General features: G+C 46.4%; 1 protein-coding gene and 1 non-coding gene across 4 annotated transcripts in view; one reads left to right on the forward strand and one right to left on the reverse strand.

Annotated features, from left to right (window-relative positions):
* Nucleotides 1–21,412, reverse strand: part of asic2 (acid-sensing (proton-gated) ion channel 2) — a 217,803-nt gene that overhangs the window by 130,744 nt on the left and 65,647 nt on the right. The gene's annotated exons all lie outside the window — the stretch shown is intronic.
* trnar-ccu (transfer RNA arginine (anticodon CCU)) lies at nt 18,262–18,334 on the forward strand. Its single transcript has one exon. It is a non-coding gene; the product is annotated as a tRNA-Arg (tRNA).

A 21,412-nucleotide genomic window follows, 5' to 3' on the forward strand; every position in this document is an offset into this window, starting at 1 on the left:
GTTCAGAAAGCGTTTATTTTCAAGATCTTTAAAAAAGAAAAGATAACTAAAGTACAGTGAGCGTTTTTCTCAGTTTTGAAGGAAGACTGCATGTGAGTAGAGAGACAGAGAAAGAGAGAGAGAGTGAAACTGCACATGAAGGAGAATGAAAGATGGAGCACAGCTGTGTTGGGTAAGACAGTGTTCCTGACTTGGGGGGGCGGGGGGGGGCGGAAGGAGAGAGAGCTCAAAATGAGACACTGAATCCCATGAAGAGAGAGGTATGAATTCAATAAGCATCAGGCAGGAACGAAGAATTTAAGCTGGGATGCTGGAGCAGATCAGCAAAAAGGCAAAACTAAGGGATGAAAGATAACGGCAGAAATGGGTACAATGTATTATACATAATTTAATTCGCCATTATAGAAACAGCACGGATTGTACAAGTGGAATACGCTTAATAGGTGATGTTCAGAATGTCAAAGAAATGATCAAATGAGGCATAACCGGTTGCAAAAATCGAAAGGGTAGGAAAAAAAACCCACCACCGACGCAACAGAAGTAAATGGAAAAACAAGCGAGTGATAGAGATTGAGGGAGAGATGGAGATGAAGGAGCGGAGTGACAGACGTTGGCAGATGGGAGAGGTGTGGCTGGGGTTATTTGTATAATAGACATATGGATTAAATGAAAAGCGTGAATCAGAGGAGCAATGCTGAGCGCCGATGGGGCATGTGGCACTCAGGCGCGGGAGATGAGGGACGGGGATGAGGGACGGGGATGAGGGACGGGGATGAGGGACGGGGATGAGGGACTGGGATGAGGGACGGGGATGAGGGACGGGGATGAGGGACTGGGATGAGGGACGGGGATGAGGGACGGGGATGAGGGACGGGATGAGGGACTGGGATGAGGGACGGGGATGAGGGACGGGATGAGGGACGGGGATGAGGGACGGGGATGAGGGACGGGGATGAGGGACGGGGATGAGGGACTGGGATGAGGGACGGGGATGAGGGACGGGATGAGGGACGGGGATGAGGGACGGGATGAGGGACGGGGATGAGGGACGGGGATGAGGGACTGGGATGAGGGACGGGGATGAGGGACGGGGATGAGGGACTGGGATGAGGGACGGGATGAGGGACGGGGATGAGGGACGGGATGAGGGACGGGGATGAGGGACGGGGATGAGGGACGGGATGAGGGACTGGGATGAGGGACGGGGATGAGGGACGGGATGAGGGACGGGGATGAGGGACGGGGATGAGGGACGGGGATGAGGGACGGGGATGAGGGACGGGGATGAGGGACGGGGATGAGGGACAGGGACCCGAAACGGGGCCTTGGGGCACTAGTCTGGAGAACTTGGTTGGCGAGAGGAAGCCTTTGAACTGAAGAGCAAAATTTCCAAAACTAAGCAAGTCTATTTTTTGTTGTGTTTGAGATGAGACCACCAATGACCTAAAGTCAGGCTTCCTCATTATATGTTACAATATTCGGAACCAACACTCACTCAGTCCTCATGCAATCCGAGGGTGAAGTTTCATTCCACAAAGTCTCTCAGAGGCGTATCCCATTTGCTGACCGAGTTTTTGGCAATTTGCTCTTTAATTAGTAAACATTAGTAAATTCCTAGTATCAGCAACACTGACACTTCCGAAAAGATTTAGAATTAACAGGTAAATATTTCTCTCTCTGTGCTTGAAAATGAATATGGATTTTTTTTTTTTTGCAAATTATAGCAGTCCTGTGTTGGGTCGTTGCTTATGGCTTACCGTTAACAACCCTTCAGCATTGCCTGCCAAAATGCGCCTCACATTTTGTCGACGTGGAGAATGCGCTCGACGCCAGCGAGGAGAAAACCCAGATGGAAAGTGACACGTTCGACTGCGTCAGCTCCCCGGCGCCGGGGACCGACGAGGAGCTCGACTCTGGAAAAACTAGCGTGTGTCCCCGCGTTCGTTTGGGGAGCGGGATTCAAAGCAGTTGAAAACAAAAGTACCGAGCCTGCATGACAAAAATGACACCGTTTGCCTTGGGCTTAACGTTAAAAGCGACGGGTTACAGCCGTCCCGTAAGGACCATGATCGGAGGAATCGGAGGTTCAACCCCAGGCCGGTAACTAGCTTTACTCAACAAGTCAAAATCTTACATTCATAGTCAGTCATTTTAAAAATCAAACGGAATAGGGGGTGTGCCCTGCGATGGGCTGCCCCCCCCATCCTGGGTTGTTCCCTGCCTCGTGCCCATTGCTTCCCAGGATAGACTCCGGACCCCCCGCGACCCAGTAGGATAAGCAGTTTGAAAAATGGACGGATGGATGGAATAGGGGACCCAACAGAATGCTATGTCTGTACAGCTCCAACACACAGCAGCAGCTGAACTTTCTCATGTGAAATGTAATGAAGTTTGCCTCCGTTCACGCAGCACATCTTGCTCTCTGTTTTCTCTCTCTCTCTCTCTCTCTCTCTCTCTCTCTCACTCACTCTCACACACAGTTGAGGGTACAGCTTGGGGTCTGAGCACAGGCCATTTCCCTGGAGGCACCAGATCATTCCAGAAAGTTAAAGGTCCTGCTCAGTGGCCCAGCGGACGAATGCTGGGGCAGGAAGCCGATGACCTTCCTCTCACAAGCAGGGAGGCCTAACCCACAGAGCCGCACTCCATCCCCAAATCTCTACACATCTTTTTCTGTTCAACCTCTACAGAGGCAAAAGGCACGGCTATCACTCTACAGCCAAAGGATACACCAAGCATTTCTGGCAGAGTAAGACACAGGCTCAAATAATCAAAAACAAAACACAACTCTACGGAAAAGGCGGGTGATGCTGAAGGCCTGCATATTCATTTCCGCCTGCACGGGGCAGCAGATTGTGGAGAGTCGACCAGAATGTGATCCGAAGGGAGCGGATGGTGCAGTTCAAACAAGTGCAGCATCCAGCAGGGAATAATCAGAGGAGGACGCTGGGCCCGTAGGCATGAGGTTGGTCTTTAATCGGTTCTGTTTGTTACCGTTATGCTTTGCCGCTAAATAAACGCTCCAATCTGTCTCTCCAACAGTAGCATCCTGGGGGGGGGGCATATGCATTGAGCCTTCTATCCATACCATAAATATCCAGAAACCCCCCCCCCCATTGAGCTAATGACACAGGCATGATGTCATGCGTATTGCCGGATAAGGTAACAGTTATCGCACGGGGAATGCTGGGAGGGGGGTGTTCGTAAGCATAGCAGTGTGTCGGGGGGGGGGGGGGGGGGAAGAACCTTTAGCGCCTGATGGATCACAGCGTCCCGGGCGGATGGACGATTTCATTACTCTCCCTGCTGCCTTTGTGGAAACAGCCATCCATCCGGGGGAGGCAAAGAAGCCGCCTGGGGTGACGGGGGGGGGGGGGTTTAGTTAAGCACACGTATCTGCATCATTTTTAAACGTGGTGGTGGGGGGGGGGGTGTTTAGCTAAAGGGAAGTATGGGTGCGTCAGACCAGTGACAGCAAAAAATGAACATAACTAACATACCCCCACAGAGACAAAAAAATTATAATAAAATAAATCAAAATCAGTCAATACACCCCCCTGTACCCCCATAAATGGGTGGAGATCTGAAGCTGAAGTTATGACCTTGGTTGGAGCTCATTTCACTGAACATTAAACTCAACAGAACAGCAAACATCAGTATAACACGCGTATTAACACATTTCTACTACTCTATGAAAAATCCATTTATTGGAAATACCAGTTAAGCTGCAAAATACACACCTGATACGTAGCCACATCAATATATAATGTATATTAGTAACTTCATTCACTGAGCTCCGAAGTGCTGTGGATGAATCAACCAGCAGCACGACACACGGAATGGAGCCATGCCGCAAATTAAACAGAGAAGCCTATGATCTGCTGCAATCAAGCGGGTTAATAAAATACAACGAGACGTTTAAAGACATGCATGTTTCATTCTACCGCTGCAAGCAAATCCACCTTTAACAGCTGCACTCACAAGGAGACGCCTGTTTGAAATGGGTTTGTAATCGAAGAGATGCATCAGGCGCGCAGCAATGGACAAAAAAAACCTTAATTACAACACACCGATTGTTCCCCCCTTCTTCATCCCTTTTCCTCCTCCAAGCAATGCCCCTCCATCACGAAGTGACAGTTCAATGAATTAGCAAATACACACAGTAACTAATATTTTCAGTCCCGCATTGAATGTAGGTTAGGATTGATTAAACCCAGAAAAATATAAATGTGTGTGTGGGAGGGACAGGGAAGAAATATCAATCGACCACGTTGAAACTAATCAAAATTACTTGCGCATTAATCAACATTTGTATACAATGGACTGCAAATTCCGGGGTGCATCTGGATTAGATTGCAGTTCCCTTCCTCGCTGGCATTATGAATGAAATCTTCTAGCTAACAAAATGCCCATGATTTAGATGGAGGGGAAAACAAGTGCAGTCCCGAAAAGTGAGGCTGAACGCATATAATAAAGGCAGGAAATGGACGAAGGGTGTATAACTTAATTTACCAAGCCAGGGATCACTTTTCATTAGCCGAGCCGTGCCTGTACTTATTAGGGGAAGCACCCACTTACTCCTTAGTAGCGGGTCGGGGAGCGGAAAATCAATGCACATTCCTTGCTTCGCGTTAAGTATACCAATCGCAAAATACTTAAGAGCAGATAAGAGTACGCCATCATTGTTGATTTCGGTACCGCAATCAGATGAAACCTACTTGTGCGTCAGCTTTCTCGAGCAAGTCCCTCCATTTTTTATTTGGTCAGATGGTGCCATCTAGTGGTTAAAAGTAGTAAAATTTGCAACAGAATACCAGACGGCGGAAAGCCATTAGGATATTATCGAGGCCAAGATTCATTTACGATTAAATTATATAAATAAGCCTATTTGATTTAATGAACACCGTTTCGTCGTCTCGCTTTAAAATTGCGCATTGGGCCTTCGAGGCTGCGAAACCGTGAGCATCGCGGTTGGTATCCAATGACTGTTAATTATGCTGTTATTGCGGCAGCCGAATTGCTTCTGTAAGGGGAGCAGTATAGCAGGCAGCGCGTCGTAAGAGAGTCTTTTGATAAATTATGCAATCATCTCAAATCGCTCTTGACTCGCCTGTGTAGGAGAGTAAACTTTGCAGGTAGTTCAGGTATGGTTAGAAATAAATGAAGAAGCGGTTTATATTGATCAATAAATATAAACACCCTAAAAGTACCCTGCCTTGGCATGACAACCCCCGGTCCCCGTGTTAATACATCTGAGCGACTTTGAAACTGCAGAAATAGACCAGCAGGGAATTTCATATTTATGCGGCTTGAATTACACAGCGGGGACGCCGGCTTCATCACAAACTGTCGGCATAGAGCCTCACAGACTGCAAGTCGGTGATTTTACAGCGTAGGGGTTGAACTTTCTACCACTGTGAAGACAAGCCAGATTATTGGTCTGACCTTTCCTGCATATAAATATCAAAAAGGGTGGGGATGTGTGTGGAGGTGGCTGGGGAACCTGCCGCTTTTTCATTAATGATCTTGAGTGCCCCTTCTCAAATCCACCCCCCCTATGGATTGTCATTAGGTTACAGAGGGGAACTTGTGGATTCCGACACATGATTTAATAGTCTGCATTACTAAAAAACAAACACAATAAAATACATAATTCAGCTTATGATAATAATCAACGCCTGATTTAAATACGGTCCTTCTTCTCTACCTATACAGTAAGTATCCCGTATGAAAGGAGACATCATAAGCCGTCAGATCTGTATATGAGGTTTCCAAGGCAACGGTCACTCGATTTTATTTTCCGACACCATATTTTCCACCAGGGTGCAATTTCATGGTTGTTGCTGCTGTGTTTGTTCCCGGCACGGTGATGTATTTTTTCAATATGTTACGATTTGAAAAAGAGCGAGGACGAATTAGGAGAATGATGAGGGTCATTTGGCCATGAGAAGAAGCCTGACGACGTTCTACGGCTGTCTGGGTGCAAAAAGTGGTCAGCAGGGGGCGACGTTAGTTCTTGGAATAGCACAGGTCAGCGAGATGATGGGTCGTATTTCCAGGGAGCTGCGGGAACCAGTCAGGCAGCAGCCGGCAGCCCAGTCCGTCTATCGATTTACCCTCAGTTATTGGTCTATTTTTATGTTTTTAATTTTTTTTTATTTTATTTAATTTCTTATTTTGATGTTGGTCTCTGAAAGCCATGACAGGTCTCCTGAGAAAGCCAAATGGAACAGAAAGTGCTGTAGAAGCTTGTGTAAGAGAGTGAGGACCACTAGACCAAACATCGAAATCCTCTTTCTGAAACAGCATGACTGTCTCCAAGGGTCACGCTCACTGGACACCAGTCATTCATATATGCTTGAATCAGAGTAGCTGGAAAAAACCCATGGTGACCCAGGGAGAACACAGAAACACACGCATGGGACCATGGCAGAGACCAGTGCTAACCACTGCTGCACCACGCTGCACCTCTGCCACAGCCCTCCTACCCAACAATACTGATGCTCATATACACGCCGTCCTTTTCCGGCCACTGGGAAGAGTCTGATTTCTCACCGGGTCCCTGGGACGGTCGTATCGCCCTCAGGACACCCACATCATCGCAGCGGTCACACAAAATGGCGTCTGTTTCCCGGATATCCAAAATCGAACCTGGCCCAGGAGTCACCGTCCCTGCAGCCCACACTCGCACGCATGGCCTGTCGATTAAAATCAGAGCTAAAAGCTACTCAGCACGACGCAGCCTTGCGGAGACGAAAGTACGGCGTGGAGCGACGCCGCATGAAATGGGTCATTTGTGCTGCCGGCAATGAAACTGTAGCACTTGACAACTGAGGTCCAGTCAATATCCAACTGATTCTCGTAGCAGCAGAACTATTTAAAAGCCTTTATTTAATTATGAAGCGTAAGATTGGTAAATACCGCAGACTGTGACAAGTAGTGCACAGTAATTAGAATCATGCATGCGTGCATGCATGCATCCATCCAGCCAAACAGAGGAGAATTTTCACCAATACTGTGCTAGTTGTGTTTCTCTACGTAAGGTGACTCACACCTTCAGTCATTAAACTCTATAACAAGTGGGGGGGGGACCTATCTGAGTGGACCTGAACCTCTTAGGCACACACACAGACTATTGATCTGAGCATTGCGCAGTCTTACTCATTTCAGAGCTGTAACAATGGAACTGCATGTAATGCCTCCCCTGACATTTTTTGTACTGTTACTGTTTATTGTTGTCTATAAAGTATCCTTACAATCTCTTAATGTCAAAATGTGTTTTTACTGTCTATATGTGTGTATTGAGCTACTATAAACCTGCAATTTCCTTTGGGATTAATAAAGCGTCCGTCCGTCCGTCCGTCTTCCTTCCTTCAAGGTGTAGCTACAAATCATGCATCCATCTATATCTATCTATCTATCTATCTATCTATCTATCTATCTGTCTGTCTGTCTGTCTGTCTGTCTGTCTGTCTGTCTGTCTGTCTGTCTGTCTGTCTGTCTGTCTGTCTGTCTGTCTGTCTGTCTGTCTGTCTTCCTTCCTTCCTTCCTTCCTTCCTTCCTTCCTTCCTTCCTTCCTTCAAAGTGTAGCTACAAATCATGCATCTATCCATCTATCCATCCATCCATCCATCCATCCATCCATCCGTCCGTCCGTCAGAAGGGCCTATCCAGCACAATGGTACTGGGATTTTTAAGCCTTTCCTAGGGGACACCTTGCCCGGGATACCAGACGGTCTCAATACTCCAAAGTCAAGCCACTTAATGTTTTTCCAGAGGATTTGTCAGCAGCCGCTGGATGGTAATTCATCAGCTGCACACGGCTAACGATTATCTCCAGGCCGTCATTTATTTTTCTTTTGCACTTTTTTGTATACAATTTTGTGTGTGTGTTCCTTCCTTTTCAGTGTATGGACACTAATGAAATATTACCGCGAGCAGCAAAGGGAGGCAGACAGAAGGTGAACTGGAAGCATCTGTTACCTGTTCAACGTGATACAAAAATAATGTGATTTATTGCATCAACTTCTACTTCGCTGTTAACTCTCCTCCTTTCCTCACAATTATCGCCGCTTTACTGCACACAGATTTTAACCCAGGTCCCTTCCAGTGCCCCCCCCCCCCCCCCACCCCCATTAAGTGGATTTGCATAGGATCAAGGACAAGGAGCTTACAGCCTTGGCATTAATCAACGGGGAAGATCTCCGAAAGGTACCGGCTTCGATTACATTTGAGACTTTGGGCAGTGGAGAACCTCAGAGACACGACCAACCACGCTGGTGTCTGTGAGGGATCTAACAGCCACGTCGCCAGACCCACAGATGTGTAAAGAGATTTTACTTACCTAGTACCCCAAAGATCCATGAGTAGGTTGCGTCCGGGGAAGGCATGTAAAAGAAGGAGAGAATATCATTGCACTGGAGGCGTGGAATAAATCCCGACAAAGCAAAGCAGCATCTAGCTAGACATCTACCTGAAACTAGTGTAAAGCCCTCGGACATGCGGCCATTTTTAGGTCTGAACTAAAAGCCCATCTCAGCTCTCGGACACTTCATTAGTTTCCCAGCTTCGGCGTCTTTTGTTTTCTAATGCTATATAATTTATTCTTTTATGTAGCTTTTCATTCATATTACATGCAATGTCCTGAAAGTTTATTTCTCTTTTAATCTACTTTTTAAAATGTGATTTTAAATTGCCCTTTATTCTATCGTGTTTTCGTAACGCACTTTGAATTACCTCTGTGCATTGAAAGTGCTACACAAATAAACTCCCCCTTTTGTAGGTGCATAATAATCAACCCAGTTCAATACGTAAGTTTGACATCCGGCTCTGTAATGACTGCCTGCTTGTGCCGGTTAATAAATCAATACAGCCCGGGTAACCGTGATTACGTACACAGGGCAATTAACAGTAGCATAATAGAAAAGCTTTTGTGCTTTGATTTCATTCTTGGTTTGAACAAACCGCCGCTAACAATGCTAACGACACTAACAATGCTAACGACGCTAACGATTCAACAGGAAACAAAAAGGAGTAAAAGGCAATAATAATGACAGGTTGAAAATGGCAAAGTCAACCAAGTCTGGTTCCAAGAAAAGGGGGCTAGTTATTTCTTAACACCGTCCACATTTTTGCTCCCTGCCAGCTGCCTGCACCAGGTATTCAGTGCCCTTGATTGTTTGGTTCAGGTATGCTGGGAGCTCGGAGGGAGCAAAAATTGTGGACTGTCTTGGGGTCCCCTAGGACTGGGCTGAGAAATACGGCGCTCGGGAGATGAACGACAGACAGAAAGGGTTTATTTTATTTTTACCAGGAGTTAAGTGCATTTCCTTAGAGGGGATATAGAGGAGCACCACAGGTTTAGAGGCATCCCCTTGACCCTATTTTAGCTGTTGCTTGCACACAGCAAGCGCTTAGGGTGACCACCTAGTCCATGTCGGGGGGGGGGGGGGGGGGGGCACTATCAGCTACTTCAGCTTTTACAAACTGCTTTAAACCTGAAAGGATCCTGCGCTTCGATAAATAGTTCAGTTCTTCTTGTGCTTTGACTGGTTTGTTTCACGTTACCATTAGTGACACGTGCGTGATTATAGGAGACTGACCAATCAGCACACAGCAAGAGCTCAGCGCTAAAGTGAAATCCGGGTCCTTTTAACTGAAATGGTAGTTCACAAACCCTGTCGTAGCTCACAGTGTCCCTCCCGGCATGCATTAGGTCGCCCTAAAACCCCTTTAAAACCTCGGGGACACGCCACTAAGGCCTTGGCTGAACACTCTTGTGCCAGTAATTTCCCCCTTTTCATTCGCTGTTCATTACAAGAGAGAGCGGGGTGGTCAAACACTTAGACAGGTATTTATATGAAGAAGCCCTGGATCAGGGAAGCTGGTAGCAAAGACAGCAACGGCTACAGATGTGAAAACCTGCTGTGCTGCAACTGAGATGCTGTAACCACAAGCGAAATTGGTGCTATAGCAGAGGCACTGGAAGTGTTGGTGAAACCACTAGACCTTCCTTTGGCACTATTCTCAGTATTAATCTGCAGTGTCTGCATACAACCGGAGTGAACCATCATCCCAGTCTGTTAACGGTTCAGCAGACTCACAGTATTTCGTTCTTATGTGTGTCTCCAGCAATTGCCTGCATGCAGTCCGTAAGCCGCACCCAACACCGATGACCCTGTGCAAATCTCACGCACCTGACAAACCTGCCAGATAATATCAGATTGTCCCGATAAAGAGACAAAGAGGTATACTAACAGTTTTTAATTGCTTTTGGAAATCTAAAAGGCATCATTAATCATAACTTATCACGAGGGAGGTGAATAATCTTTAATAAATGCCAAGACAAGGCACATCCTTTACCAGGCGGCTTAGCAATACCTCCACTCCTTCCCAGATTCGGCTTATCGGTTAGTACAATACGCGGCTGAAGTGCCCTGGAATTATTCTCATCACAGAAATAGACAAGTGGGCAGAGATGCAGCTGGTGTGACTCAGCGGTGATGTCACAGGACAGGGTGGCAGGGCCCAGGTGTCGAGCAGGGAGGGGGTCAGTGTTTACAAGCTGACATGGGGCCAGGGACCATCTCAGACGAGCATCTGGTACGACTGCTGGTGTGTCACGCCGGAGTTAAGGGCTAAGTGGTGCTAGGCATTAGGGAACGGATTTCGGGACACTTGATGAGACGATCTATTGGCACCTGAAACGGAAACCTCACATGCTGACAGATCAGGGGACTCGCTGTGTGTGTTTTTTTTCCTTTTTAACAACCAGTTGTGCTACAGAAGGAACATCAGTGCTCGTGCTATGAAATTCAGCAGTTGGCCAATCCCTGACCTGCACGGCAAACCGATATCAAACGGGACATTACCTATACAATGTCAGGACCCATCCCCGCTGCATTTTCCTGTTTGGCCAGCTGGTGTCGCTGGCCATCCCATTTTGTGTACCTGCAGTCTTGTGTACTTCACAGGTCCTAGTGTGTTACTTCGCTCCCCAACCTGCCATGTTATTGTAATAAAATTCAACCGCAGAAATTTCCAGATAGTCCTGTGCATACAAGCCTACCGGGGAAGAAACATGTTCAGTTCCATGAATGGCTAAAAAGAGACACTGGTGCCATTAGACCAGAGACTTCAATTCCACTACTTCTCAAATGCAACATCCATTACAGACTCCTCTGGGATTTCTGAGCGCCTACATAGCCTCTCAGAAATGTCAAGCAGACTGAAAGGCTTTTGAAGTGGTTGCGTGTTTTCAAGGGACACTTGAAAACTTTTTTTTTTTTTTTTTTCGATGTAACTGGTGGTCAAACTGTTTTTTTTTCCGGTCTAAAGGAGTACACCATCTGGGACTGAAAAATGAGACGGAGCTGCTGGCGTGTCCTGCTAAATGTCACGATGGCCTCAGACTCGTTTTATCGGTCTTCAGTCGCTTGGAGCATGATGTTGATCATTTTCGACCTGATAAAAGAGAACAAACGGACGAAAGCACAAGAAGTGCTGAAGCCAGATGACTCTGAATACGGGCTCCTTCTGAGAATCATGTGCCTAATCAATAGTGCGAGAACATTCTGGTACGAGCCTTCAAGAGCACTTTGCATGAATAATAGCCTTGTAAACAAGTTCCCATAAATTGCTTGGAGAATTAAAAGGCACCCACTGTCAGAAGGATGATATATTATCATTTAAAAACAATCCGGTCGAGTGATGGATACACAATAAATCCACCTGCAGACAGATCTTTGGGAGTAAGAGGCGAAGAAAATAAACTGTGGGAAGTCTTGGCATCTCGGTGAAGAGGGACCGCATTTAGATGGGGCAGCAGGGGGAAAAAACACAAACAATGAAAGTAAAATCAAAGGTTCAACTGGAAGTAACGAAATATGATCAAGGCTGCAGGATGAGCTGGCCATCGCACTGAAGTTTCGGTCTGAGATGAAGAGGATTCTGGCCCAGGGTTATCGACAAAAGAAGCAAGGCGATAAACGACATATAGCGATATTTATCAAGACCGAGAATGGGGCGGATGTGGAACGGAATTGACAAGGATGACTATGGTCACCTGACCTATGTCACTTGGGACACTGAGATTGGACAGGGTTTGTATCCTACCATTTAAATGAAAAAGACCTGGATTTCGCTTTAGCACTGAGATCTTGCTGTGTGCTGATTGGTCAGTCTCCTATAATCACGCACGTGTCACTAACGTTAATGTGAAACAGCTGGATGAGTCTTTCAATCAAGGAAACAAACCAATCGAAGCACAAGAAGAACCAAACAATGTAAAGCTGAGCACAGGAGCCTCTTGGTTTTACAGAAGTTTCATAGCTCAGTGTCCCACCTGACATGGATTAAGAGGTCACCCTAGACCAGGGGTGTTAAACTCCAGTCCTGGGGGGCCGGAGCCCTGTGTAGCTTAGCTCTGTTCCACCACAAATGATTCAGCTCAAGAGCTGTGTGGTAATTAGCACAAGGAGGTGCAAGGAGTTGAATCGGGTGTGTTAAATGAAGGGAAACCCAAAAATGTGCAGGGCTCTGACCCCCCAGGAGTGGAGTTTGACACCCCCGCCCTAGACCTGTGGTCACCTGATTAAAGTTGTCATATAGACACATTCTGAATTTCACTGGAAGAATGTAGTTGTCATGAGACACCGTATGGCTGTAATGCCTGTACAGGATGTTGAAAACCTATAAGGGGACAGAACATCACCAGCACTCCTGGAAGAGTGCAGCAGAGCATCTGAACAGCTGCTCCCCGCGGCACCACCAGCTGTCCCCCTTGTGCGATGTCGCCAGAGCCGAGCCCAGCCTCATGGCGAAATAAGCGGCTGTAAGCTGCTGTAATCCACTCCCTTCCTGTCGCCACCCAAAACGTGACTCGCCAGCCTTGCTGACTGCCCAGCCAACTGTGTCGTAAACAGGTAATCAATCTGCTGAAAAATGCCCCCGTTGGCAGTACTTCTTCCCCCCTGGGGGGGGGGGGGGGGGGGCGGGTACAGCGAGAGGGCTCTCGGAAATAAAGCGTGGCACTGTTTACGCAGAGGCCGAGCACAGCGGCCAGACCGTCACTTTTAAAGACGACTATAAAAGGTAAAACCCTTTACAAGTGGCTGGTGCATCACATCGTTTCGTTTTATGAAGGACGGACCCACACAGTACGTGTGCTGGGACTGCTTTGTTAGACAAGTACCATGCATTTAAGGCACGCATACATGTCTTGTGCATAAGGACGTCAAAAATCCTGCTCATTTGGCTATTTAATATCTACATACTTGTAGAATATTTTTCCGAATGACTCTACAATCTCAACTTGGTTAAGAAGGTCCTTCCAAGGCTACATTTAATTTATTCTGCTGGCCTCTTGTCATTGTTCCCAAGTAGTTTCCATCTGTGATTTGATCTTCTCAAAACCAGCAGATCTGTTCCCCTTATAAACTTTTTACACATGGATCACCAGGATTCCATCTCCTTTACGCTTAAATCGGAACAGATTCTGTGCTCAAGATGATGGATTTGGGGCTTAAGACTAAACCAGATTCAGCGATTTTAACTCATCCTTCAGCAGCAGGCTTTTAACACAAGGAATAATTGCAGCTTTACAGCTAAACTTCGTCCTGGAACAGAGGTAGACACTTGTGCCTTAGTTAGAATCCATTGCTTTAAGCTTGTGCAAAGGTCCGGTCTCGATGAGTGAACCGAGGACGGGAAGGACTGACTACACGGAGCAGAAGAGCAAGCTGACTAACATCAACCAAACAAATTCTTTTGGAATGAACAGAATGACAGCTGTCGGGGCACGAAGCTGTTCTATAGGGCCCGAGCCGGGTTTTTGGATAATTTGTAGACTGCAAACCCCAGGAAAGCGACGTACGAGGCACTGACGTGTGTGTTTTCAGGCAGGATTTTTATATGCAGCTGAAAGGTATGGTGACTTGGTTTTATTCAGCTGCCCAGATTTTTGCTAATTGCATTAACATACATAGCGTTTCACTCTATCGCTGCCTTTTGCCCTCAGAGGTCATAACCGCTTAAGTCATCCACTGCTCTGTGCATTGACTCCTCTTGTGTAACCATTCATCCTGAATGGGGCTGTGGGAAGCCTGGCTCAATCTAAACCAGTAGGCAGGGGACACTCTGAATGTGAAGTCAGTCCAATGCATGGCACACTCACTTACACGGTCACTCTGTAAGGAACCTCAGAGGTACCAATTCACACAAGTGTAGGTTTTTGGACCAATGGCAGAAATCTGTGCAAACACAGGGATGATAGGCAACCCTATAACACTGGCGATATCGGGGGGGGGGGGGGGGGGGGGGTATTCACCTTGGAAACCCAGAATTTGTTTTTCTCCCTCCCTTGCTTTCATTGCCCCTTTTACCAGTTTCACATACAATTTTGTATAAATGACATAGTAACTGATTTCCACACACTATCGTGCCTTGGGGTGTGCAAGGCGCTATATAAAAATAAACTGAACTGAAGGTTGGCAAATACTATGCTACGGCCACTCAATAGTCACACATCTCTTACACGCTACTACAATAATTATGTTACCATGAAAAGTCACATGACCTGTGCCGTTGGGGTTAGTTTGACCCCAAGGTGAGTGTGAGGCTAAACACTAAAATATACATTAAATGGAGTAAACACCAGGTTGTTGCAGTACTATGTTCTAGTGGGACTAGTGACCAGAGTCATGAATGGCTTGGTTATGGCTGTTGCTGATGCCACATATTCCTGCTGGATCTAAATGCAACATTTGACACTGTTGATCATGGTCTTTTATCGGCAAGGCTAGAGTCTTGGGTTGGTGTTAAATGACAGGCACTCTCCTGGGTCTGCTCATATTTGCTCATGCGAACAATGAATCCACTGATTCCACCAGAGTGAGTCAAGGTGTCCTGCAAAGTTCTGTCCTGGGCCCACTACTATTCACCTTACACATGCTGCTGGTGATATTACTAGAAAACACAGTGTTAAGTTTTCATTGTTAGGCTGTACATATTTGTTAAAACGGGTAAAGCCGTCACAGTTGTCAAAGACTGAGAAATGCTTGGCTGAAGTTGGGAGCTGGATGGCCGGTAACTTCCTTCTGTTAAATCCTGCCAAAACAGAGCTGTTACTACTGGGCCTGAGGACAGCCCAGGGTGCTGTTGATACCATAATGCCTGAAGGTTGCCTTGTCAATGTAACACAGCGGATAAAAACCTTGGTGTCACTATCGACTCAGCCTTGTCTCTGGGTGCTCACATAAATAACATGGTTAAAACAGCTTTCTGCCATCTGAGGAATATTGCAAAACTTAGAACAACATGCGCCTCTAGATCGCACTGCAGAAACAGTTAGTTGGGTGCCACATTTACATCATTAAATAAACTACAGTTGGTGCAGAGTGCTGCAGCAAGAATCCTAAGAGGGACTAGGAAACACGCGCATACCAGTCCTGTACTGGCCTCACTTCACTGGCTCCCAGTTAGGTATTGCATCAATTACAAGGTGCTGCTGCTTTATCCAGGGTTCGAATGACATGGTGGCTTTGTGGGGGGGGCCCTATTTTTCAGTGTGTACCACGACTCCCCAAGACACATGCACGCGCAGTCATATAAGCGCGGTCAGTAACAGGGTTACCGCGAAAAACATTCTGCTATTACTGCAGTTAACACCGTCAGCATCATTTCATATAGGCACAGCAAACGCGGAATTTGTGTTAGGTAGCGGAGACAGATGTTCAACATCGACATATTTATACTATAACTTTTATTTCATGAATCTTAATGTACAAAAAATAAAATATAATCTACGACATAAAAATGGGCAGTTTGTTAGAGCTCCCCCTAAAGGCCTTAGGGGACACTTACAGGGGAGCTCCAGTCCCTTTCAGCAGAGCCGAGCTACCCTTAGCTCCCCTGTAATTCGAACCATGTGCTTACCTATAAGGCGCTGAACTGTCCGGCACAAGAGTATATTAGCAGCTTACTGGTTCCATATAACCCCCCTCGCTTGCATCACTCTCCATGGGAGGCTGACCTGGCAGTGCCTAGAGAGGAACGATCTTCCTTTGGTTGCAGAGCATTCTGTCACGGTGCTCCAAAGTTCTGGAATAGCCTCCCAGCAAACCTCCAAGATTCAGACTCACTCCCAAGATTTTAGTCAAGGCTAAAAACTCGCTTAGCGTATGGTGACACGGCTGAGGTCTGGGAGTCTGTAACACAGAGTTGGTTGGGGATCAGTGTCATTGGTTTTAGATGAACTGGGCATCCAGTTCTGTCACTCTGGATTCACCAGTCCCTTGTGTGGCTGGAATGCTGGCACTCAGGGATTCCTCATGCCTGTGTACCCCCCCCCCCCCACCTCCTCGCTGATTAAGCTGCCATAGTTAATTAAACCTGTCAGAGGCTCCATATCGCGCTACAAAATACCTCATATAATTTCAACTATTAGTCACATAGTTATATTAATGTACTGTTCAGGTCTCTGTCTGGGAGGTCCTGATGGGGGGCAGTTCTCTGCCTGCCCTCCCAGCCTGGCTACACATCTGCCGTCTTGACCTGCCGGCTGCTGGACCGCACCCCTCCTCCATCCTGCTGAAGGAAGCAGCTTCCTCACCTGTCCGTCCCGACATGAGCTGGACCTTCCGCTTTCATACCTCAGCTACACACAGTTTTACTTTATAAATCCGGATTTGCTATTTTGGACTTTGTCTGCGGGCCCCTGGAGGATGGGCTCCCCCTTTGAGTCCGGATCCTCCCATGGTTTCTTCCTTCTAGGGAGTTTTTCCTTGCCACTGTCGCCTCTGGATTGCTCACTTTGGGTCGGGATAATGTAAAGCGCTTTGAGACAATGGAATAATGTGAAAATGCATTGTAGAAATAAACTGAATAGAAATTAATTGATTAGCATGTTTCTATTGATGATACAAAGCCAACATACGGGGAAAGAACTATTGTTAGTATGGACAGTCAGAGAACTGAGGATATTAGTTATATGAACTGGTCTACATCTGGTAATTATCTCCTACATATTCATATAGAATGTGAGTAAGCAGGGTATGCATCGCTTATTATGCATGGGTCTTTATTCCCATATAGACATGTTTTTTTTTTGCCAGGATTTTAAGTAGGCCTAGATTTTTATTGACTTGTTTTGTTACACAAGATGTCTTAAGGGGTGCCCTCAAACAAAATTCGTCTAAAAAAAAAACCCAAAAAAATATCCGATTCGCATGAGTATACTATTCCTAATCTATTTTACCTCTAACTAAATATTTCACTGAAGTTATTTTGTGCCGTAAATTTCGGCAAATTCTGCCCAGTCGCGCTGTGTAAATATCTCCCAACACCGATAGCGCATTTTAATTATTTTACCTTTTAGCCCCGCTAATCCGATCGGAACTGGCAGGCGCGCCGCTTGGCGGACCCGTTCTGGCCGCCATAACGCCGGCTTTCGGCTCGTCTTTCAGGCCAGCATGCTAATGCCGGGCTCATTGCTCAGGGGGTAAATATTCAATGTTCAATTACGCCAGCCCACATTACCTACTCTGCCATTTCGCCCCTCTGTGTGCATTAATCTAATCCCAGCCTTCACAGCTACGAGCCTCTCTTGATTTTTATTTAAAAACACGGAGTAGCTTTAAATATATATTTTTTTGTGCAGCCCTTTTTGGTCCTCATTATTAGAAATGAACTAATGCTCGGACACGGCGAGCTATTCCTCAAGGGGGATTACCGTGTTGCCGTAGCATCTCCTCTGATCTTCTTGGCTTTGACGTACGCATTCGCGCCGCTCCTTTGCACGGCCCCCACTGAGAAGCTTCTGGAACAGCACCAGCAGGGGGCGCTGTGGAGCTCAGGAGCAGCTCACCATATCTAAGGTATTTGGATCGCAGTGGGAACAGGCTTTAAATGGCTCTACACCTCATCCTCACGATCACCAATGGGTTTTCAAAATTGAACTGACTGCTTCAGCTAGCAGGCGAAGTTTGGGGTTTATTACTCGTTTGCTCATAAGTTCACACTGTTTCTTTCTTTATTTGTTTTGTTTTTTCTATTTAAATTAATAATAATAAAAAAAACTCTTGACAGTTAGCCAGTAGCACTGGGTAGCAATAATTCTGACATGGTGCCCCTAGATGTATTGACCTAACAGGTTTAACCTTCACTGTACAAGCACAGAAGACAATGTTCTGCAGAGACCTAACTGTGGGCAGGATTAAAGGGCTATACATCAGTCTGCTCCAGCTGAACCCTGTCTGATATATAGCCCCAGTGGCCTAATGGATAAGGCACTGGCCTCCTAAGCCAGGGATTGTGGGTTCGAGTCCCACCTGGGGTGGATAATTTTCGGATAATTTAATCTATCATTTACTGGCCGACCAACAGCTTCCGGGCTAGCTATCTTATCTTTCACTTGAGTTCCTTAAACTAAAACTAGTTGTGTCAGTATGTGCATAGCAGTCCTGCATCGGGGTCCACCAATCAGATAACAGTGGGAGGGACCATCCCAAGGACTTCGCTGCGAGACACCGCAGGACCGAGACGAGAGTCCTGCAAAACGCTGCTTTCCGCATCCCACCTCCTAAGCCCCCGCTTCTGCCAATGCGGCATCGCAGGATGAGTGATAAGCAGCGTGAGCCAAATTGTAAATGTCGCACGAGGAGGGGTCGTCAGAGTGTTTTGCTCGCTTGTTGCACGGCGGTCGGGAAACTCCCTGAAGCCCACCCAACCCACCCAACCCACACAACTCACACAGCCCACACAACTCACACAACCCACACAACTCACACAGCCCACACAAGCCACCCAACCCACACAACTCACACAACCCACACAACCCGCTGATAACAGGCGTTCCAGGCGTTGAGAAGAAGCAGCAACTGAGTCAGGGGTTTCCAACTCAACAAGGAAAATCACCCCGAAAGGCAGGGATGCAATAAGAATGTTTTTGCTTAGCACTTAAACATTTAACATCATTCTTCCCTTTCATAATTTCATTTTGATGGCGAATGGCTTGATTCTATTAAAGTGTTAATGAACCCGATAATTGAGTAAAATTATATGTTTTACTCCTAAACACTTTAATTTTTAATGAGCCCAGGTCGTCGATTGGGTTTTCAATCCATTCCCTTCAATTACCTCCATTATAAAATGCCGATCAATTCGGAGCCTCTATTAAAACCAAATCGATGTCACTTAACGTGGCCGAGCATAAAACAGCATCATTTCCTCCCAGTTTTGCACAAATTGACAGAAGTCCTGCATAATGCTGGTCATAAGGTTCAGTAGCTCAGACATCAACAACAATACAGTTTGGTACACAGCCAATGACACGCAATGCTTGTGTTCTGAAAGGGCCCAGTGCTAAGTAGAAGGACATGGCGTCATTGTGATGATCAAAGTGTCGCCCTCTCATGGCTGTACAAGGTATCACACCATGTTATTAAACTGGGTAGTGGGGCACTGTGCTTGGAAACCAGTCAGACTGAAAAGGTTTGTAAGCACTGCCCTCGTAAGTCAGAGGGAGTGGAGTAAAGGCAGCAGGGGCTTTGCATGGGCGGGAGATGGCAAGCCAGTGGAACTGATGGGGTACCGACAGCCGCTGCCGGGGGGGGGGACGGACCCACCGGCCTCATCATGCAGCGTACCATGACAGAAGCGGGGAGACTGCCAGACAGAGAATCCGCTCGATGGGAGGCCGCCGTCCGCGCCAGCCGGGCAGATGGTAGGGTTTACAGGCTGGCAGGGACGGAGAGGCCAGGGGGAACGCTGGAACACAGGCACATGCATGCGGGCACACGCATGCGGGCACACGCGCTGCCATATTGCCTGTGTGAAGAGCTATATGTGCAAATATATCCACAATCTGTTACGTCCTCCTGCCGAATTAAGGAAAAAACAGATCTGTTTACACAGCTCTAGATTACAGTGGCTTAGCTAAATTAAAGCCCTTTGCTGGAGAAGACATCCCAACAAAATCCCTAGATGAAAAACACCCTGCTAGATTGCAGGTGTTTGTGATGAATGTGAGAGGTTAGAGCAAAGATTTCAAAACAGAGCATTACAGACACAGAGCCTGTCAGAAGCTCATGGTTGGCTACACTAATCTTTATTTTGGCACCAATTAAATGTGATGTGTCACTTTGTAGCATCGGAAGTTCACAGAAAAGTGATTCTACATTTCTTTTAACAGCTCTGTGAGTAACAGTCTGAATACAATGTGGAAAAAATGGCACAAGCTGCAAAAAAACTGCTGTGAAGGAAGACACAGGCCATAAGAAACTGCAGTGAAGAAAGACACAGGCCATAAGAAACTGCAGTGAAAAAAGACACTGGACATAGGAAACTGCAGTGAAGAAAGACACTGGACATAGGAAACTGCAGTGAAGAAAGACACAGGCCATAAGAAACTGCAGTGAAGAAAGACACTGGACATAGGAAACTGCATTGAAGAAAGACACAGGACATAGGAAACTGCAGTGAAGAAAGACACTGGACATCAGAAACTGCAGTGAAGAAAGACACAGGCCATAAGAAACTGCAGTGAAGAAAGACACAGGACATAGGAAACCGCAGTGAAGAAAGACATAGGACATACTGTAGGAAACTGCAGTGAAGAAAGACATAGGACATCAGAAACTGCAGTGAAGAAAGACACAGGCCATAAGAAACTGCAGTGAAGAAAGACACAGGACATAGGAAACCGCAGTGAAGAAAGACATAGGACATACTGTAGGAAACTGCAGTGAAGAAAGACACAGGACATCAGAAACTGCAGTGAAGAAAGACACAGGCCATAAGAAACTGCAGTGAAGAAAGACACAGGACATAGGAAACCACAGTGAAAAAAGACATAGGACATACTGTAGGAAACTGCAGTGAAGAAAGACTCAGGCCATAAGAAACTGCAGTGAAGAAAGACACAGGCCATAGGAAGCTGCAGTGAAGACACAGGACATAGGAAACTGCAGTGAAAAATGGCAATGGTCATAGGAAACAGGAGTAATAATCGAGAGTTTAAGAAAAATGATTTCACGTGTCAAAAGTTGCAAAATTCCTGAACAGATCAAATTCCAGGATACGCCAGTGTACTCAATATGCTCCGAAAGGCACATGACTAACAGGGTTCCGGGCAGCTCTGACCAAGATGGCTTAGGTTCAGCCTGGAAAGCAGATGACTGTTTAAATTTATTTTCAGAATAAGCCGCCCCCTGTTTCTAAATGAGAGAAGAGCTCCTCGCTTGGTACCTGCATGTAAGCACATTTATACAGCTCAAATTAGTGCAATTATTCCTCTCTCGCTCACTGATACATTGCATGCATTATTTATAAAGCCACTTAATGTGCAGTTATGATGATTAATACAGGCTGCTTTGTTCTTCTGGTTAATTTTTCAGCAGAATCACATCACACACCA

This window comes from Brienomyrus brachyistius, unplaced genomic scaffold (genome assembly GCF_023856365.1).
Source record: "Brienomyrus brachyistius isolate T26 unplaced genomic scaffold, BBRACH_0.4 scaffold75, whole genome shotgun sequence".
NCBI classification, from domain to species: domain Eukaryota; kingdom Metazoa; phylum Chordata; class Actinopteri; order Osteoglossiformes; family Mormyridae; genus Brienomyrus; species Brienomyrus brachyistius.